The sequence below is a fragment of the Oryzias melastigma genome, linkage group LG18 (assembly GCF_002922805.2).
Source record: "Oryzias melastigma strain HK-1 linkage group LG18, ASM292280v2, whole genome shotgun sequence".
Lineage (NCBI taxonomy): Eukaryota > Metazoa > Chordata > Actinopteri > Beloniformes > Adrianichthyidae > Oryzias > Oryzias melastigma.
This window is the reverse complement of record NC_050529.1, coordinates 1,710,770-1,730,563: the sequence shown is the minus strand read 5'-3', so window position 1 is coordinate 1,730,563 and position 19,794 is coordinate 1,710,770. Positions and strand designations below refer to the sequence as shown.

At 42.5% G+C, this 19,794-nt stretch overlaps 1 long non-coding RNA gene across 1 annotated transcript in view; it reads left to right on the top strand.

Moving 5' to 3' along the window:
• Positions 1-11,886: 11,886 nt before the first annotated feature.
• The window catches only part of LOC112155925, a 45,277-nt gene continuing 37,369 nt past the window's right edge, over positions 11,887-19,794 (top strand). The window contains exons 1-2 of the long non-coding RNA XR_002920881.2: positions 11,887-13,417; positions 13,762-13,832. This is a non-coding gene — a long non-coding RNA (uncharacterized LOC112155925). The remainder of the gene's footprint in view (positions 13,418-13,761; positions 13,833-19,794) is intronic.

Genomic DNA, 19,794 nt, shown 5'->3' with positions numbered 1-19,794 from the left:
GGATTATTACGTAATCTGCATGACGCAGCAGTGAGGGCATCTTTTCTAATCCATATTCTGAGATTTATAGTTTTTTTTTTTTTTTTTACAATGGTTTAGTAATTAGTAAGTAAGGGTAACTGAGTTACTGACTTCCATCAAATCATTTCTCTGCAGGAGCCCTTCAGACCTTCATGTCTTTAAACTCTGATTTATGATGATTTCTCTGTTTGATTATTGTTGTGAGCTCAAATCTGCGGTTGATTCATGTTTTGAAACATTTTACGTAATGTTTTAAAACTACCTTTTATGTTAAAAACTATTCTGTTCTTTCATTTTTTTCTAAATTTGTAATAAAATGCTGATAAACTGTAATATTTGGCCTGCCAGTACCTGATCCATCCACTAGATGGAGACAAATAACGACTTTAGACCCCTGAGGTGAGCAGTTCTAATCTCAGAGTCTAATGGAGACTTCTCTACTCAGCCTTTTGATCAAACACACCTGATCCAGGTAATCCAGATCAAGCGTGGCGTCCAGATGTGGTACAGATGGAGGTCGGGGTCTTCTGAGGCCCGGACCTCGACTTGAACCAAAGCGGTTACTTTAATGTGCTGCAGAACACAAAGACCCGCTCTTTTTCTCCAGCTGCTGACATTCACTCATCCTCCGGCTGCGCGGGACAAAGGCTCCGACCGTCATTACGCAGACGGCCCGACACACATCCAACGCACATCCAACGCACGGCGCGGGCCTTTGATGATTCCCCTTTGAAGAGGGCCATTTCTGCAGTGCCTTTTGAAGTGACTTTTGCTGATATTGTTGCTTTGTGAGACTCAATGAAGCAACTCAGTCATTTCCCATTCAAAGACGGCTCGTTTCTGGACCGTAATTGACCGTAATTCATGCAGGACGAGCCGTAACTGGAACCGGCGCAACTTTGAAGATGCAAACGCCGTTCTGCAGGGTTGCTTTAAAACCGTGGAAGTTCTTTCAGAACAATCTCATTATTCAAAGCGTTTCCTCACGGGGGAGACCTGGAGGGGACGACACAATCGGACACACCTGACGTTTAGCACCGAAACTGTCATCGCTTGAGCCTAAAATCACTCCAGATCACAGATTACCTCTGATGTCACCATGGTAACAGAGAGCTGTTAGGGTTTAACCTTCACTCACTGAACTGTCTCACATTTGCCTCAATTAAGTCACATGACCACCGGAAAGGAAGAAGTCACATGTTCACGACAAAGGAAAAGGTCACATGACCATAATAAAGGAAGAGGTCACATGACCGCATGAAAGACCATGTGACCACACCTGGCATTTCCTAGAGGCGGTTTCTTGATTGTGTGTTGAGCCCATGGACTTCACACTGAACAAGCAGGGAGGGGCTTCTTACTCTTTTTCAACTGTTTACTAGCGCATGTCTGCCACTTCCAGGTGTAAATATCTTTGGTGTAAATCAGATGAATCTGGACAGCTCTATGCCGATAAATTAAAGACTTGGTGTCAAAGAATTCAGTTATTAATCAAAGGATCCATTTTGGTCTAAGTTGATCCTGGTTTCACTTGCGTTCATTGGCCGCCCTTTCTTTAGGTAGAGCCTGAAAACGGTTGTAAAAACTAGCATAGCTATGAACGAACGAAAGAGCTTTAAAGTGTAAGTCTGAAACGCACTTTCACGAGTTAAAACTTTAATAACGTTTGACATAAAACACGTTAGAGATTCCAGCGCTTCTGCTTTATGTTTTTTTTGCTGCCAGATGTTGATTCATCAGTTAAAGATGCTGAATCCTCCCAGAGCTGCAGTCGCTGGTTAATCTTTGATCACGTGATTTGAAGGAGACACTGAAGCTGTTCGGTTTCCATCAGCCGTCAGTAAACGGAGGATTCACAGAAGAAGAGAGCAGACATTCCCTCATGACAGAGAGCAGCTCGTGCTCACAGGATGCATGGCTGCACCTGCAGGAGGAGCTCAGGTGGAAACGACTTCCAGCAGCAGGAAGTCCTGCAGAGCTGTTGGAAGAGAGGATCCTTCAGATGTTCAGATGACTTAGAGACGATTAGAAGATCTGATCGGGTGAAGATAGACGACCAAACGCATGAACGTCAGAGAACGTTCCTTAAACAGAAACTCTCCTGATGGAGGATCACTGCAAAGAAATGCAGGAAAAAGAAGAAAAGAAAACTTCACCAGAGAAAGAGAGATCAGATAATCTCATCAGGAGATCTGGAAAAACATCAGTGTAGGGATTACAAGTATAGTTACTCAATATATACAGTAGAGAGATTACAGTAAAGGCATTAGAGTACATGGATTACAGTACTGTGATTACAATACAGGGATTACAGTAGATTTATTAAAGAAAAGGAACTACAGTCCTGAAATTATAATAAAGAGATTACAGTATGTAGATTACTGTGTGGATATTAAAGTATAGGGATTATAGTACAGAGATTACAATACAGGATTACACTACAGATATTAGAGTTTTGGGATTACAGAGCAGAGATTACAATTCGGGGATTACAGTACAGTCATTACAGTATTGGGATTACAGTATTGGGATCACAGTGCAGAGATTACAGTATTGGGATTAAAGTGCATAGATTACAGTACAGAGATTACAGTATTGGGATTACAGTGCTGAGATTACAGTAAAGTAATAATAGAATTGGGATTACAGTATGGGGTTACGGTATTGGGATTCAATTATGGGGATCACAGTGCAGAGATTACAGTATTGAGATTAAAGTGCAGAGGTTACAGTACAGAGGGTACAGTGCTGGAATTACAGTATAGTGATCACAGTATATAAATGAAAGTATGTGGATTACAGTAGAGACATTACAGTATTGGGATTAAAGTATTAGATTAGAGTACAGTGACTATAGTACAGGTATTACAGTAAAGTGGGTAGAATGCAGGAAGATCAGCACAGGGTTATCAGAGTCCAATTGAGACAATCGGGTCTGATTGAAATAATCCATCCTGTGATGGATTGATGACCGGTCCAGGCTGTAACCCCGCCTCCAACCTTCAATCACTGACTCCAGCGTCTCTGTAATCCCAAATGGAGTTTGAGATAATCAATAACTCCACTGTGATTTATTGGCTGAATGTTTTTTTAAGTCTGTTCATTGTTACATAAATAAACAGAAACTAGAAGTTTTATTCTAACTTTGGAGGATAAACATTTACAGAATCTCTGCTTTAATTCTTGATTTCTATAATGTTTGTTTTGGGGGGGGGGTTCTCCGTCCTCTTCAGTTCTGTTCGGCGTCCACATCGTTTCCGCCTTCTTCCTCCTTTATCATTTTTGCAGACATAGCAAAAATATACATGTTCCATCCAAACAAAAGCGTATCAGTCTCTGCCGGAGCAAACAGTCAACATCCAGAGTATTTCTGCGAGGTTTACCTCAGAAAAAGCCTTCTGCTTTACACAGAACCAGTCTAAATGCTAATGGAGTCGGTATTCTACGGCCAACACCTGTAACAGGCTCTCTGTACTCCATGTACAAAGCACAGAACCTGGATTTCACTTTCATTTCCCCAAAATTCAAACTTTTGGCTGCTCAACTTCATTACAGCTTCTGAGAACTTTGGTCAAAAAGCAGAAGATCTCCGTGTCCATGGATCAAACCTCCGGATCACCTTTATCCACAGCAGCTGCACTTCAGTCAGAAAACGATGCTTTTAATAAATCATCTGCATGGCAGCCAGAATACCAAACTGCTGAAGCCCATTTAGGCCGGCGGAGCCGATCTCCAGAGGCTCAATTAGAGAAGACGACGTCTTTCTGCAGTTTGAAGAAAACTCGCTCATTTAGAAGACAAAATGACCACAAACTTTCCTCACAATGCACCAGCCCGGCGCCCACATGGCGGCGGTGACACGTCTCTAGACATCATGTGGTTTATTTACACTCACTGGAGAGAAAACGTCTAAAGAAAATAAACCTTCAGAAGAAGAAAACTAAAAATAATGGTTATAAATAAAAAGCTGTTGAAGGATCAAGACTTCTACTGACTGTTTCAGGAGATATATATTTATATATATGAGTGGTGTGATCTTTTCTACCAAAATCAATATCTAACAAGTTCTAATCTGATTGTTCATTTCATGAAGAACCAGCAGCTCAGAACAAAGTCAAACTTCAAGTTACGTCTACTGATGTAGCAATCTGCAAAAAGAAAAGTAGAAATTTCACTAGTTTAATTGCATTTGTTCATTAATAGAGCTCCTTCTTCCACCATTCAAGGAGGACCGAGCAAAGTGCTGTGAACCAATGCAGTCCCACTGCCAACTGCTCAGATTCAGGCCCCCTGATTGGTGGGTTTCCCCAAATCCTTGTTTTTCAACGTGCTGGCTTTTCCCATTAAGTCACGGATCCCCAACTTAAGAACTGGTACCGGGTCGAGGTCTGCTTGCTACCGGGCCACATACAGGGAAAAATGCATACGCTAATCAGTGGTCCCCAACACTCGGGACACAGACCAATACCAGGACGAAGACCGTACTGAGTTAAGGTACCAGTACTACGTCAGGGTACCAATACCAGGTTATGGTACCGGTCCGTGGTTCACTTGGTACTGGTCCACAGACAGAGAAAAAATGCATACCCTAATCTGGGGTCCCCAACGTGGGAACTGGTACTGGTCAAAGGCAACTTGGACAAGGAAAAAATGCAAACAATAATTAGTGGTACCCAACCCTTGGGATGTAGACTGGTTCTGGGTTAGGGTATCAGTACAAGGTTAGGGTACCAGTCCGAGGTCCACTTGGTACCAGGTCACAGACAAGAAAAAAATCCATACACTAATCAGGGGTCCACAACCCTCGGGTCAAACTGCAGGTCTAGCATTGGGACACGGACAACTTCTGGTTAGGGTTCCAGTACCGGGCTATGGTACTGGTCCGAGGTCCGCTTGGTACCATTCCACAGACAGGGAAAAAATGCAAACGCTCATCAGGGGTCCACAACTCTTGGGACACAGACCGGTACCAGGACGTGGGACCAGCACTGGGTTGATTAGGGTACCGGTACTTGATTAGGGGACCAGAACCGAATTAGGGTACTAGTACAGGACCGGCCCACGTCCATTTGCTTCGTCTTGACATGTGATATAATGGGAGCAGCCAGCACCGGTCCGGTACAGAAACACGGACAGGTACCGTGTTAGAGTTAGGGTACCGGTCCGAGGTCCATTTGGTACCGGGCTACAGACAACATACACATGCTAATCACGGGTCCAAATCCCTCAAGACGCAGACATAAGGTGGTTGCTATGGAGATAAAATCAACAGAAAATCCACAATTATTAGAAATTGGTTCATTTTTTATGGATTTGTCTCTGTCCAGGGGGATCATGGGGAGAGAGAGGGGCGTGTAGTGGGCGCCCAACCAATGAGGGGGCGGCGACTGCAGGTTAATACAATGATAATTTATCACTACGTCATCAGCAAACAGCTGCTGCCACTGCGTTGATTTCTGACGCTGACAGAACTGGACCTAAAGGGGTTTTACTCCAGTAGAAACACAAGCGTCTCATTACCACTGACAGCATACAGATTAACGAGTGAAACTTTTCTAATCGTTTCAACCAATTGTTGCTTTCTTCTTTCTTTTGTCTCCTGGTTCATCCCTCCATCTTCAACTTGTCTTTTTCTCTTCTGATTGATTCTCACGCCTGTCTTCTTCCCTCTCGCTGAGCCGCAGATGGATGTTAATTGGCTTGTGATGCATTTTTAATGTCCAGTCACCCAAACCGCAGTGTGTCATGAGTGAGAGGAGGAGCTCTGCTGCTGTCTGTGGATGTTCGGAGGCACATTTCCCACTTTGTTGTTACAGGAAGTCAACCTGTTCTCTCACCTTAATCCCTCACGGCGGAACGGAAACATAAGAAGTCTCTGTTGCTGCTTTGGGAAAGTTTTGGATAATAGCTTTTCCTGAAATGTGTTGACGGAGTTTCTGTCAGTAAAGCAGAACTCTTCTGCTGACATTAGTTTAAGTTCAACTCATCCTTAAAGTAACAGCAATTTAAAAACATTCACAATTAGATAAAGAGAGTCCACATCAGCAGGAGATGTGAAATATCTCCTCCTGATGGTGTTTTGTTTATGGAGTAGACCTGTACCGTGTCATTGTAGTGCGACGACTAGAAAAGCGACAACAATGGAGGTCATCCAGCAGCTCGTCTCTTTGTACATGGTGTAGGACAGGAATTTAATGTTGTTTGAAATAAGTTTGTGGACAGCTAAGAAGAATACCGTCATAAAATGCATTCAAACATCAGCCTTAATGAGTGGTATATTGGTGCTCTTTAGTGTTGTCTTCACTTTCTACCAATCAACGGACCAATCCTTCCGTTCCGGTTTTCAATGGACCTACAATCGATGGGGGCCCCCAGGAGGTACGGTGTGGTACTGTTTCATGGATCCATTTTACAATGGAAATGCTGAAAATACTGAACCATACCAAACAAGGCTGAAGGTACCAGAAGGACTCTCAGCAACCAACCATTGAGCCTCAGTCATGAAGATCCAGTCAGCATCCAGCAGTGAGGCCTCCAATGCAAAAATTCCATCTTCTCAACCCGCTGGATCTGTTTCCAGATTGCTAGAACGAAGGAGAGATACTCCCTGGACTGTCATGGACCGATACAAAAAATATGGACGTATTAATATAAAGAGGATTAATTCTTCAGAAACGTCCTAATATTCCTCTTATCCTCAAACTCTTTCAGAAATGTTGGTGTCTGGTCCTTTTTTTAAAACGTTTAATCGTCAAAACTAATACAACAAAACCACAGAGTTGATGGGAATGTCAGCCGTTAGTTCAGACACTTTGTGGTCTGTCGAGATCAGATTCATTAAAACTGTCTGACGTAACCTCATAAAGTCTCAATGACTCATTTTCCTTACTGCACTTACTATTTCTGAATATTCCCAGTAATCCATCCGGCTGCTGGTTCCATGTCAGACCCTCATTGATGCTCAGAACATGTTTGGAAAATGTGGAGAAACGGCTGACAACAAAACGCCACGGGACTAATGACAACATGAGAAATGCATTTGCTTGTTAGATCTCCAAACTTCTGAGTATCACGGCTCAGTCGCTCTGAAAGAGCATGTTTAACAAGTCGAGCAATTTCCCCAAGGACACGAAAAGAGGACCTGAGTTCAACGCTAAGAAGACAGCCTGTCCTTTCCCATTATCCCCGGATTTTCACCCGGACTCAGCCCCGACTCAGCCTGCAGCCGTCCCTCTGCTGTTCTTCTGCCTGGACAGGCTGCGGTCTCTGAGGACCGCGGTGTGACTCCACTCTCCAAATGATGCTGCACAGGAACACCTCACTAATGCAGGGAAGGCCGCTCTGCTGAAGGCTTTCAGGACAGACTCACACTTCAGCGGTCAGAGCTCTTTGAAGCCACTCACAGCAAAAAAATATTTTTAGTTTTACAAAAACTGAGACTTTCTAACCTTAATTATGTCTTTTTCTGCAGCCAAATGAAAATCATCTGTAGTTTCAACGTCTATCACTGAAAATTCTGAACAAGAGCAAAATATTATGAACATCCTTTCAAAATAATGGCAGCATTGATGGGAACCTGGTTCCTCTGAGTGATTGTCCAGCAGACCTTCAGCAGACAGATCTGTGTCGACGTCTGCTTCAACGAAAACACTAAAACCCAGTTATCTCTTTCAAAGAATCATTTTACCTTTGTTCCCTCTGATTGAAAGCAAAGATTCCAACACAAAACCAGAACTAAACCTGGTCGTTTTTCGACGTGCTAGATGTTCATAAAACCAAGTGTCCACAACCCTCAGGACGCGGTACCGGACGCTGTACTGGATATGATCCCGGATGTCCTACTGGACGCTGTACCGGACGCTGCATCGGATGCAATCCCGGATGTAGTATCGGATGCTGTACCAGATACGATTCTAGATGTCATACCGGATGCTATACTGGATGCTGTACCGGATCCTGTACCGGATACGATCCCAGATGTCGTACTGGACACTGTACCGGATGCTGTACTGGATACGATCCCGGATGTCCTACCGGATGCTGTACCGGATACAATCCCGGATGTAGTATCGGATGCTGTACCAGATACGATTCTAGATGTCATACCAGATGCTATACTGGATGCTGTACCGGATCCTCTACCGGATGCGATCCCAGATGTCGTACCGGACATTGTACCGGATACAGTCCCAGATGTCGTTGCGGATGCTGTACCGGATACAATCCCGGATGTCGTACCGGATGCTGTATCGGATACGATTTCGGACGCCTACCAGATGCGTCCCAATACTTGACCGGTTCCGGTTTGGGGTCTGCAGGTTGGGGACCCATGATTTAATAGGAACAGCCAACATGTCAAAAAACGAGTTGGGAACACCCACAACGTCAAAAAGTGACACGGAGGGTCCTGAACCAAATGTCAATATGTGACGAGCTGGGAGTGATAATGTGTCGATCTGACACGCAGACATGAACAGAAGCAAACAAACACACTAGACATTCATGTCACTGTAACAGGGGTGTCAAAGTCAATCACACAAGGGGCCAAAATCCAAAACACACGCACATTATACAAGCTAGAAGTAAGCTCAAGATAAAATCGGGCCGGATAGAATTACCCAGAGGGCCGGATCCGGCCCCCGGGCCTTGACTTTGATACATGTGCCTAACAATGACACACAAATGTGACCGTACGGACACTCATGTGATCCCACTTATGTGTTATTAAACACACAAACACAAACATGTGTTACTGCACGTTTGTGAAACACACATAAGCACATACATGTTCTCACAATCAGGTTTTATTCACACAAACATATGTTAAAACACACACTTGTGATCACACACCTATATGTTATGATACACACACAAACATGATACATGCGATAATACACACAATAATTAATACACACATACATGATTATAAACATATTATCATATATTCACACATGCACCGATAAGACACATATATGTGATAATACACACACACACGTAAGTCCACCCCCCCCAACACACACGATACACACACACTGGATCACACATGTGATCAAACACACACACTTTATCATCTACACACATGATGTGATGGCCACACGTACGCTCACATATATGAAAGCATACACAACTGTGCACACAAACACACTCAGTAACACACTCCTTCAGATGTTTGTGAGATCTCAGATGAATTCTCAGAACCAAACGTGAACGCTGCAGGAAATGATGCGTGTTTATGTCCTCCATCCAGAGAAAGATGAATCTGCAGAAATACGGACAGGAGACGATTTTCTTTCTGCTGAGCGGCGTCTGACTCAGGAAAGAGTTCAGTCTGTGGATTTAATGTCAGCTCTGACAGTCGGCACTTTCCTCTGTAATCTCACAGCAGAGTGGATCACAATGCTGGATGGAAATGAAACTGCGGCGAGGAGGGAATTACACTCCGTCAAAGTCGCTCCGGTGAGGATTAACAACAAACGCTAGAGGAGCAAAGAAAACCTGCAGGAACTAAAACTCATCCTGATCGGTTATTTCTACTGATGGTGATGAAAAACAAACTGCAGCTGCTTCCAAACTGGGTTCTTCAATGACAGAACCTCCTGTGATCCAGGAACAAGGTTCAGTTCAGGAACTGCAGAACCTCCTGTGATCCAGAATCACGGTTCCGCTCAGAACCTGCAGAACCTCCTTCACTCTCTGACCGTATAGGTCCAGAACCAGATGAAGACTGAAGTCTGGCTCCTGTAGGTGTCACATCTCTGTCTCTGTCCTTCACTGCAGATATTTAACACCTGTCCATCTCACCTGAGCTACAGCAAGTCTGTTGCTATGGCGACACATCGCTGTAACCAGGTTTGAGGTGAAAGACAGGAAGACGGCAGAGAGAGAACACAATGTAGAAAAATGTGGAGAAGTTTGATCAGGTAATTGTGTGTCTTTGTGTTTCTCTGTGTATCTTTGTGTGTTATTATGTCTCTTTGAGTTTTCCTGTTTGTACTTGTATGTGTTTGCGTCCTTGTGTGCTATTGTGTATCCTTATGTGATGTTGTGTCTTTGTGTCTCATTTTGTGTGTTTTGTGTCCTTGTGTCTTCCAGTGACTTTGTGTGTCATTGTATTGTATTGTGTGCTTTGTGTCTTTGTGTTTCTTTGTGTGTCTCTCTATGTCTTTGTGTTTTACTGTGCCTTTGTGAGTCCTGGTGTGTCCTCATCTCTCCCCCCTTTGTGTTTGTGTGTGTCCTTGTGTGTCTTTTGTGTTATTATGTGTCCTAGTGTTTCTTTATGTGTGTCTGTGTCTTTGTGTATCCTTAATTTTTTTTTACGCATCCTTGTGTTTGTCTGTGTCTTTGTGTTCTTTTGTGTCTGTATGAGTCCTTGTGTGTCTCTTTGTGTCTTTTGTGTTGTGTCCTAGTGTTTCTTTGCGTCTTTCTATCTTTGTGTTTCTTCATGTGTCTCTGTGTGTCTTTGTGTGTCCTTGTGTGGTCCTGTGCATCTTTGTGTTTTCTTGTCGCTCATCAGTCCTCTTGTGTATTTCCCCTGCAGGCTGCTTGACTTTGTGTTTATTAGCATTATTTTTTATTGGTTCATATTAATGTTTCATCAGAACAGATCCACAGCAACTGCTGTGACGGCTGTCTCTGCAGCTGTATTAGTCTGCAAACTTCATCAAAGTGTGATGAAGATCGCCCTATACAGTCGTCTGGAGTCAGAGTCAGAGTGCTGCAGTGGTTGGAGGGGGGTCATGAAGATATCTGGGCTGTTTTTAAGGGGGTGCGGCCTGTGGGATGCTTCGGTTAAACTGATAAGAATGTTTTCATTTGGGTTCTTCTTATCACCTCCTGTCCTACAGCCGGTCGCTCAGGTCTTTATCGCCTTTGGTCTCCTGTCCTTCTGGAGCCTTAAAGCCTGTCCTGACCTGATGACCCCACCAACACCCCCCAGACCCATGGTTTTACAGCCTTTTTTCATTTCACCTTGAATGTAAACTTTTATGTCCTGCTAAAGTTTCATTGTCCTTGTGGCTGCTGCCCTGTAGATCCCCACCAGTGTCTTCTGTCACTGAATATACGGAAGAGTTTGCTTCAGTATCTTCAGCTTTCATTAGAACTAAGTTCTCCAACCAAACATAGCTCGAAGCACAGAAACAAATCGCTGAAACTGAACCAAAATGGCATTTGGCACCAGTGACGAAACATTTGGAAAAGGCATCAAACCAGGGAAGTTTGCACATGAATAATAGGGAATAAGGTGCTGTAGTGGTTCCAAAAACCAGTAAAGGGAGTTTGATAGCCTTGGTGGGCAGTCCTGTTAAGGAAACGGAGAACTCTGAAGGGTGAAGGCAGCATCTTAAGCTTGTAAAAGGTACCCAAAAACGACAGAAACATCGGTGACGACCCAAAAAACTCCAGTCCTAAAAGAGGAATTGTGAAGACGCCGAAGGGGGCCGTCAGTACCAATAATCCTTCAGTCTACCAGGGCGACCACCACCATCTGTGCATGGAACAAGACCATGTAGGCAGAAGGGACAAGACAATAAAAAGGCTTTATTTTCACTTAACAAGGTATAATAAAATTCATGGACAGGTTTCTGGTCTTAAAGGATTAGTTGGCTCAACGGTGTTTATTTTTTAGCAGTGTTGCCTTACCGTTTCCACAGCTTGTCTATCAATGAAATCACAGAAAAGAATAAATAGAACTGAATAGAGCAGACAGAATCAACATGTTTTTAGCTGCAGAATTGGTTTTGTGAAGCACACTGCATTCCAATACTGAACGAGGGTCTCTCAGGAGCTCCATCTGCATCATCAGAACAGGATGAAATGAATAAAGACTTCACATCAGGATCTCCCTCTTCCTGCCTCGATTCTTCTTACACTCAGTAAGTTTTTAATCCCTGTTACTGTTTGATCTCATTACTGTGTACTTTGGTTTTGGATTGGTTCTATGAAGGTCTGCACTCAAGCTCATTTGGACTTTCTACAGATTACTTATAAGTTTTTATTTACACAAACATTCAATGACATGGCATTAACCTGACGGGAATCTCTGTAAACTTTCATCTCTAACGGTGACCGTTTATCTTCAGCTGGATTTTGAACAGAACCAGGAGAACTGAGAATATCTGCAGACAAGATGGAGGCTGGAAAAGGTTCTTCTGCAGACCTGAAGCTTTTCCTCACAGCCACCACTGGTACACTGCAAAAACAGTGGCAATTTGCAAATATGTTGATAAAGCATCAGTAAAATTAAAAGTTGAAGTTTGTGTGGTTAAAACATTCATTTTTTTTTAGCTACGCTAAGCTAAGCTAATGTCCACACAGACTTCTGAATCATTCAGATTCATGAGACATTTAATCCTATAAAGTGGCCGTCTTCATAGAATGCATCAAAAATAACTTTTTACATAGAGATATTTTTTTTTTTTAAATTTTACTTACTTTTGTTCCCTCTGTCCCCCAATTGATCCATTACCACTTTGACCAAAACCAAAGTCCACAAAATAAGACAAGAAAAACAAAACAAAATGTTCCGGTTCTGGTATTCGTTGGACATCTATGACGTCATGACATCCAATCAACCATGAAATCCACCATGTTTAAATGCAGCTGAGTGCCTCTCATTTTCATAGATAAGCCAGCAGAATGCGGAGACATGAGCAAACAATAAATGTGATGGATGTATTAAAGCATTTTAATTGAAAAACAAATTCAAACTGGATCTTGAAAGAGGTGGTGGACAATTGTCCTTATTGGATAAAAATTAGTAGGGCCACAGTTTTTACTTTTGCTATAAAACAGTAAAATAGTTTGTTCTCAACTTTTGAAAATTCTTGCACTCAAAAATGATAAACATACAATGATTTTTTTAGTGTTATTATTCACCCTTCAAAACATCCCATATAACAGTTAAAAATGTATCAACAACAATATTTTACTTCCGTTTTGTGTTTTTCTTTCAACATGTAAAATTATAAGTTTTTGTCCTTTTATTTTGAAAAACCGGAAGTAAACACAGCTCCCGTTCGTGTCACATTGTGTGGTCTTACACCCGTCTTCTCTGTACCAAGTGAGCTTCAGAGTGTAAAGGCCACGTTTTACTTAATGTTCTATTAGATTTACATATTTTTAACCTATTGTTTTTTTTATTTTATTTTGTAAAAAACCGGAAGTTAACACAGCTTCCACATGTGTCACGTTATGTGGTCTCCCTCCTGTTTTCTCAGTACAGACTGAGCTGCAGAGTTTAAAAGACACGTTTTGCGGAATATTTTATTAGATTTATACATTTTAACATACTATGTTGGTCTTTTTATTTTGAAAAACCGAATGAGCGCAGAGTTTTTGCTTCTGTCACGTCCGGTGTTTTCGCGCCTGTCTCGTCAGTACGAGGGATCTCCAGAGGGTAAGCCATGTCTTACTGCTTATATAAAGTGATTTAAATATACATATTTTTGTTTTAAAATAATTTAATGCGTTATGGTTCTGGTTTGTGTTGGTTTAATTGTTTATTTTAAACTTTGTCTCTTTTCTTGCTGTGAAATTTCTTTTGGCTAGCTAACTGGTGAAGCTAGCATAGTGTAATTGTAGTAAAGTAGCACTAGCAGCCATTTAATGGTATTATTTTCGTTCTATAGGAACTCTTTATTTTTTAATAGGCTGTCATAAAATTCTTGTATTTTTATTTTTTGAAGGTGCTTCACATCACAATTTCTTCTAAAACATAAAATGATGATTTTTTTTTTCAAGAAATTGTTGACTTATGGACCCAAACCAGGAAGCGAGCGCTGGACCATCTCCTGACTGATCGATGAACGCAGGTAAAGTCTCTTAAGATCTCCGTTTGATTACCAAAAAGCGATAGGTGGATGGATGGAAAAAAAAGACTCAAATTTAAAGACCTGCTTCAATGAAAATGCTGTTTTTTGGTGTGTTTTTTTTCCTATGTTTGTGTAGCATTTTTCTGATGATGGAGGTCCTAACTAGAAAATTAAGCTCAAATTGTGATTTCTGAGTATTTTTTATTTAAATCAGGAGCAGATAAAAAAAGAAATTGCAGTTTGAAAACAATCATATTTGTGATTTAGAATATACGCTGGGAGGGACATAAGCTCCCTGCTTCACTCCACTCTGATGCTTTAACTTGTAGACAACTAGACCCATGTTTGGCATCTGGGTCAAAGCTTTTTGCTGCACTGCTAAAATGACGGTCATATATCCCAAAATGCTCCAACCTAAATACAAGATTTTCAGCAAAATGGTAGGCGGCAGTTGCATTTTTACAAACCGTGCTGCGTCTTTTTAATATTTAAGAAAAAGTTGGATCTATATGCGGCCCGCCAGATCATTTTATATATTTTTTATTAACGGTGTCATGTTATCCTGCGTCTGTAACATATCGCAGCATATTCTCGTTCCCAACTCGTCACATATTGACGTTTGGTTAAGAACCCTTCGTGACAAAATATTACATTTTGGGTGTCCCTAAAATGTAATTAATCAAGGCTCCCCAACCTCCGGGCAACAAACCGGTACTGGGATGTGGACGACACCGGTATCCTAACCCTAACCTTAACATAAATTAGTACTCGTTACGGACGCGGTGGCAGATGCGGACCAGGCCTGGCTTAGGGTACTGGTACCGTCCACGTCCAGATGTTCAGTCTGCCCTAAAAAGCTATGTTTTTAAAGTGTTAAAAATTTAGTTTTAGAGTTTTCAATGAAAGTTATTTTGTTCGCCCTGCTTCCTAAGGTGTGTTTTGGATTTTGGCCCTCTGCCCTGAGGCTACCGGGCAGCTAACGGCCAGTGGAACCTGATATAGACAGCCGCCGTTTGCAGACATTATACATCGTCCAATTTAGAGCTGCAGCTGGCCAATGAACCAGCTGCTACCCATCTGTCGCCTGACTTTGTAATGGCGTCATCCCAGACATCTGATGCCGCCGTCTACATTCGTGACCAAGCTAACGATTTACAAAAAAGTCTGGCAGCGCCATGAAATTGTGAAGATTCTGCCGATGTCTCCCTATCGTGTGATTGCAGTAGAATTTGTGTCTGAAGGATTATGTTTGAGAACTCTCAGTACGAGGGATATTTCTGATTAACTTTGGCTAAAATTTTGTCTAAAAAGGGCATAATCGTGACTATCGTGATTTGAAAATAGATCAAAAGATGATCGAGTGGGACTTTAAGTGTATTTGAATGAATTGCTGTCAGCATGTGATCTGGAGGAGGTGGAAAAGACCTTTAGATATACAAGACGCCATCTTAACAGAACAGAAAACATAAGTGAAAAAACATAAAACAGAAAGCTTGAAGATGATACATGAGAGGTTGATCACTCTCTAGAAATCTGACTGATTTAACCACTAAAAAAGAGAACAACAGCTCCACTTTGGGTCTTCCCTCAGAAATCATATTCCAGAGTCAAAGGACACAACTTGAACAGCTTACAGGCAATCCTTTTCTTCAGTTTTTTAGGAGTACAACCTCAACACAAAGTTCTATAAATCCCCTCAGATCTTCTTACAGTTCACAAGTGTCACTAAAAAACCTTTGATTTCAGCGAATTCCTCTCTTTGCACTCATTGTAAGGAATCTATAGAAATGTCAATCATGCAACCAGCCAGTGAGTTTCCTGGGATGTAAAAATCGGTTTTCTGCTGTCCGGAGGCTCGCTCAGGAGCTGCACGAGTGAATGAATGCTGACAGTCACAAACCAGGGGAAATATATATGTGAGCCGCTTAAAGACCTCAAAAGGCACAGATACTCTGAAATGTCCAAAAGTCTGCATCGATGAAGGTCTAATGATCTGTTCCCTTCCCTAAGATGAAACAGAATCACTGAAGGAAATGATCATTTATGTGATTCTTTGAGATAAAGCTCTGGTGTTGACATTCTTTGAACTACCGTAACCCTTCAATGCCAATATGCAACAGTTTACATAAGTAATATGTTATCAGTGTTTTCTTGCATAGAGAATTTGGTGGCGGTCGCCACCACCTAACTTACAAACGCCGCCAGCTCCTGCCGTTTAATCAAACACATGATCAAGTGTTCCCAAGCCGCGATCTTTCAGTCATTTGTAACTGCAGTTACACGCATCCGCCAGTAAGGGCGAGTGGCGCTGTGTCCAAATTAGCGCATCAAAATGAGGCATTCCAAGCCAATAACTTCCTTCCGGCATCTCACCTCTTCCCCAGGGGAGGGGTCAAATGCGGAGAACAAATTTCACAGACCTAGTCCTGTGACACATATTGGGACTTTAACTTTAACACACCTGCGCCTCACCTACTTCACCCTTACCTGTTGTATAAGTGTTCACTATGACCTGTCGCCCGCAGCATTCCTATAGAAAAATGTGCATGAACATTTTCTCTCTTTGGGTTCACTGGGAGATCTACAACCTTGTTATTTCCTGTGCACATACAGGTTTTAGATAGCCCGTATCCACCCATAAGGGCAGCTGGGAACTAAAGCTTTAACTGATTCATGTTCAAGCAGGAATCTCCTGATTAGTGCTAATTGAGAAAAGATGAACTCGACAGCAGACCTACGGAGTGCAGCAGCATGTAAACACTGAAGACAACATCATTAGTGGAGAAGATTGATCTCATGGATGAAGGAGAAAGACAGAAAACAGCAGCCAGATTAGCAGTCCTACAAACCGCCTCATTTAATCTTCAATAGGATCGTGTCGTCCTTGAGTAAACATAAAGAAAGACTATCTTAATTCACGTTAACATCTCCTCCTGGACTTAGAGAGCGTTAGGAGGCCGTTTTGTTATAGCTCCATTCTTTCGTCCTAAAGCCAGAAAACCTGGGAGTGGCGTTGACATGTAAATGAGAAGAGTCTTCTTGAGCAGAAAATGTTAAAATAATACAGACGATGGGGTTCTCATCAAACAGGAGAGAGCTCATCATCTTAATCGTTTCACTGAATATCTGTTATCCACCCGTTAATGCGTCTCTGATCACCGCCGGCCGCCTCATTGACCGCAGAGACAGCCGTCCGGTTTCCGCCTTTGAACTCACGCGAATTGCTTCTGGCTGGAGGGGGTAATTAATTACACCGCATGACCAGAAGGTCGCCGTTTGTATGAGCTCAAGAGCTATGCCTGCTGAGGAAACGGGTGGGTTTAGCTGGGATGCTGCTGTGACGGACAACATCCCATCTGTGTTGAAGATGCTTTACAGAGAGAAAGAGCAAAAGTCCATCCTTTGTCTTGAAAAACCAGAAAGGCGGATCTGGTTTTAACGAGATCGTCCTAAGATGTGAGACAGTCCATAAACCGAGCCGTGGACCACCACCACTAAAGTTACCTGACGGTGCCGAGCAGCACAGATTCTTCTACCAGATCAACTGAATGAGGGGATCTAGTATGAATTCTGGAAACAGACTCTAATGCTGCGTTCATACGGGGCAGTGTTGCCAGATTGGGCAAAAAACAGCCCGATTTGAGTAAAAACCCTCCAAATCTGCATTATCTATCTAAATATGACCTTTTTTTTTCTTCAGTTTTGTTGATTCTGATCTCTTTTTAAAAATAAAGGTGTATATGATGGAGATTTAATTGAGTTTTTATACACCCAGCAAAAAGACATAGCAACTGTAAAAATATATATATATATATATATATATATATATATTAAATAGCAAGAATTGTGATTCGATCTGTGAATCGTTGCATATCCTTTTTGTACAACTGTCCTCCTTGGGTCCTCGACTTTAAAAAAAAGTGATAGATCGTAAGTGAGATAAAGTAGTGGAGGTTGCCTGGTTTGTAATGTAAATCCTGGGGAACATTTAAACTGACAATTGCCTGAACGGATCATCTCTATCAGGGTTTCTGATACAGTCAGATCAGCTTGATTTTTGTTGTGACCTCTGCTGCAGTCCATTGATTTTCTCCAATCGTGCAATCAAGCTCGTTCGACTCAGCAACAACAGTCAATACTTTCAGTGTCAAATTGCTGTTAGCCTCCTTTAGTCGTAGATCTATGTTCATGTCAACAGTGGGTTTGGTTGGTGGAGCTTCTCTTTACCACCTGAATCTTCAGAATGAAAACAAAACCTTAACGTTCTTCTGCTTTTCCCTAAAGTCTTATTAAATCCCAACACAAAAGTCAATAAGAAAGACGAACCTTTAATTGTTAAACTCCACCTGGAGACACTTTCATGAGAATCCAGCAGGAGTGTCTGGGTTGCCGTGTAGACCTGGTGGAACCCAAAACCTGTAAAGTTAGTTCTCCTTAACTTCAGATTATTTCTATTAAAGTAGGATCTTAAATATTTTATACTTTTTTTACTCAAAATCAAACATTTGTCTGATCATCAGACATCTAGAGACACGCTTGGTTCTGTTGGACCTCATCACCTTGGAGGTGGTCCGTCTGCAACATCAGAAGCAGGTCAGGTCCCTCCGGTCCTGCCCTCGCACTCATGCGTGCCGGTCGGGTCAGAGACTTCTCAGAAGAACTCATCCGGGTTGGGTGAAGCTTGACCCGGAATGACACCGTCTGGTCAGCTGACGGTTTTCGTCTAAGCGCGGAAAGAAGGTCGTCAGGAGTCGGAGCACGAGGGAACCGAAGTGAGACATCAGGAAAAGTTTGAGCGCTCACAGAAGACGTCTGAGATGAAACAAAGAGTCACATGAAAGAAAGGCCGATCTACACATCAAAAACAAAGAAAGCTGAGAAGAAAGAGAGCATTCGTTTATGTTCCATCGTCTCCTGTGAAATCAGTCCGACTCTCCCTAATAAATTCTGTTTCTGCCAAAGAGTTTCTTCCTTTTTGGCTTTTTACTCCTTCAGCAAAGCTTCTTAACAGCAGGTTCATGTTGGCGTCGACAGTCCTCTGGTTAGGATTTGCTTTAAACACTTAACCTTCAGCATAAATTGGAGAAAGCCTCGTTGTTTGGATGATTCTGCTCCAGCGCCGCTGACCTCGACTCTCTCTGGGATTATTTCTGCTGCAAATATTCAGTTTGCACGGCAAAAAGCGTCTGAACTTTTCAACTCGCAGCAAGGGAGAAAATATCTGCGGAGATGGAGGAGGAGTAGGAGGAGGAGGACAATTCAGAGTTTTTATTGAATGTCTAGCCTCCGTTTTTCCTTCTTTAGCGTCTTTTGAAAACTCAGTTTTCTTTTCTTTTTTTATTTTTTTTATTTTCATGACCAACTTCACTATCCTGTAAACACGTTTTCTCTCTTCAACATATTTTGTTCGATTCTGCATCACAGATTTGTTTAGCATCATTTGATCAGCTTCAGTTCTTCAGTGAAGCAGAACCTGGATCTGGACCTTTATGATCAAACAAAGAAGGCTAAACTAAGAGTCCACAGAGCTAAACCAGAGTAAAGTCCAAGCAAGAGGCCGGGGCAGGCGGCTAGGAGGCAGAGTAAAGAACAAGTTAGGGTCAGGTAACAGGTGATCAGATCAGAGGTAAATGCTCGGTATGATAGCAGAAAGACACAGGCAATACTTCGCACTGAGTGTGGTGAGTGGTGCTTCAATGGCTGATGAACTGATGGGAATCAGGTGTGGAGCCATCCAAACATTGTCCGCAGGTGTTGATGGCAGATCGAGTGTAGTGAGTACTCAGGTGAGACTCCGCATCCGGAGGACCACCGGCAGATTTCAGCAACGAGATGTGGAAGGTGGATGAGACGCGGTACTCAGGAGGCAACTGGAGGCGATAGGACACAGAGTTGATCTGCCGGAGTATCTCGAACTGACCCACATACCTCGGACTAAGCTTCTTGCAGGGGAGCCGCAGCT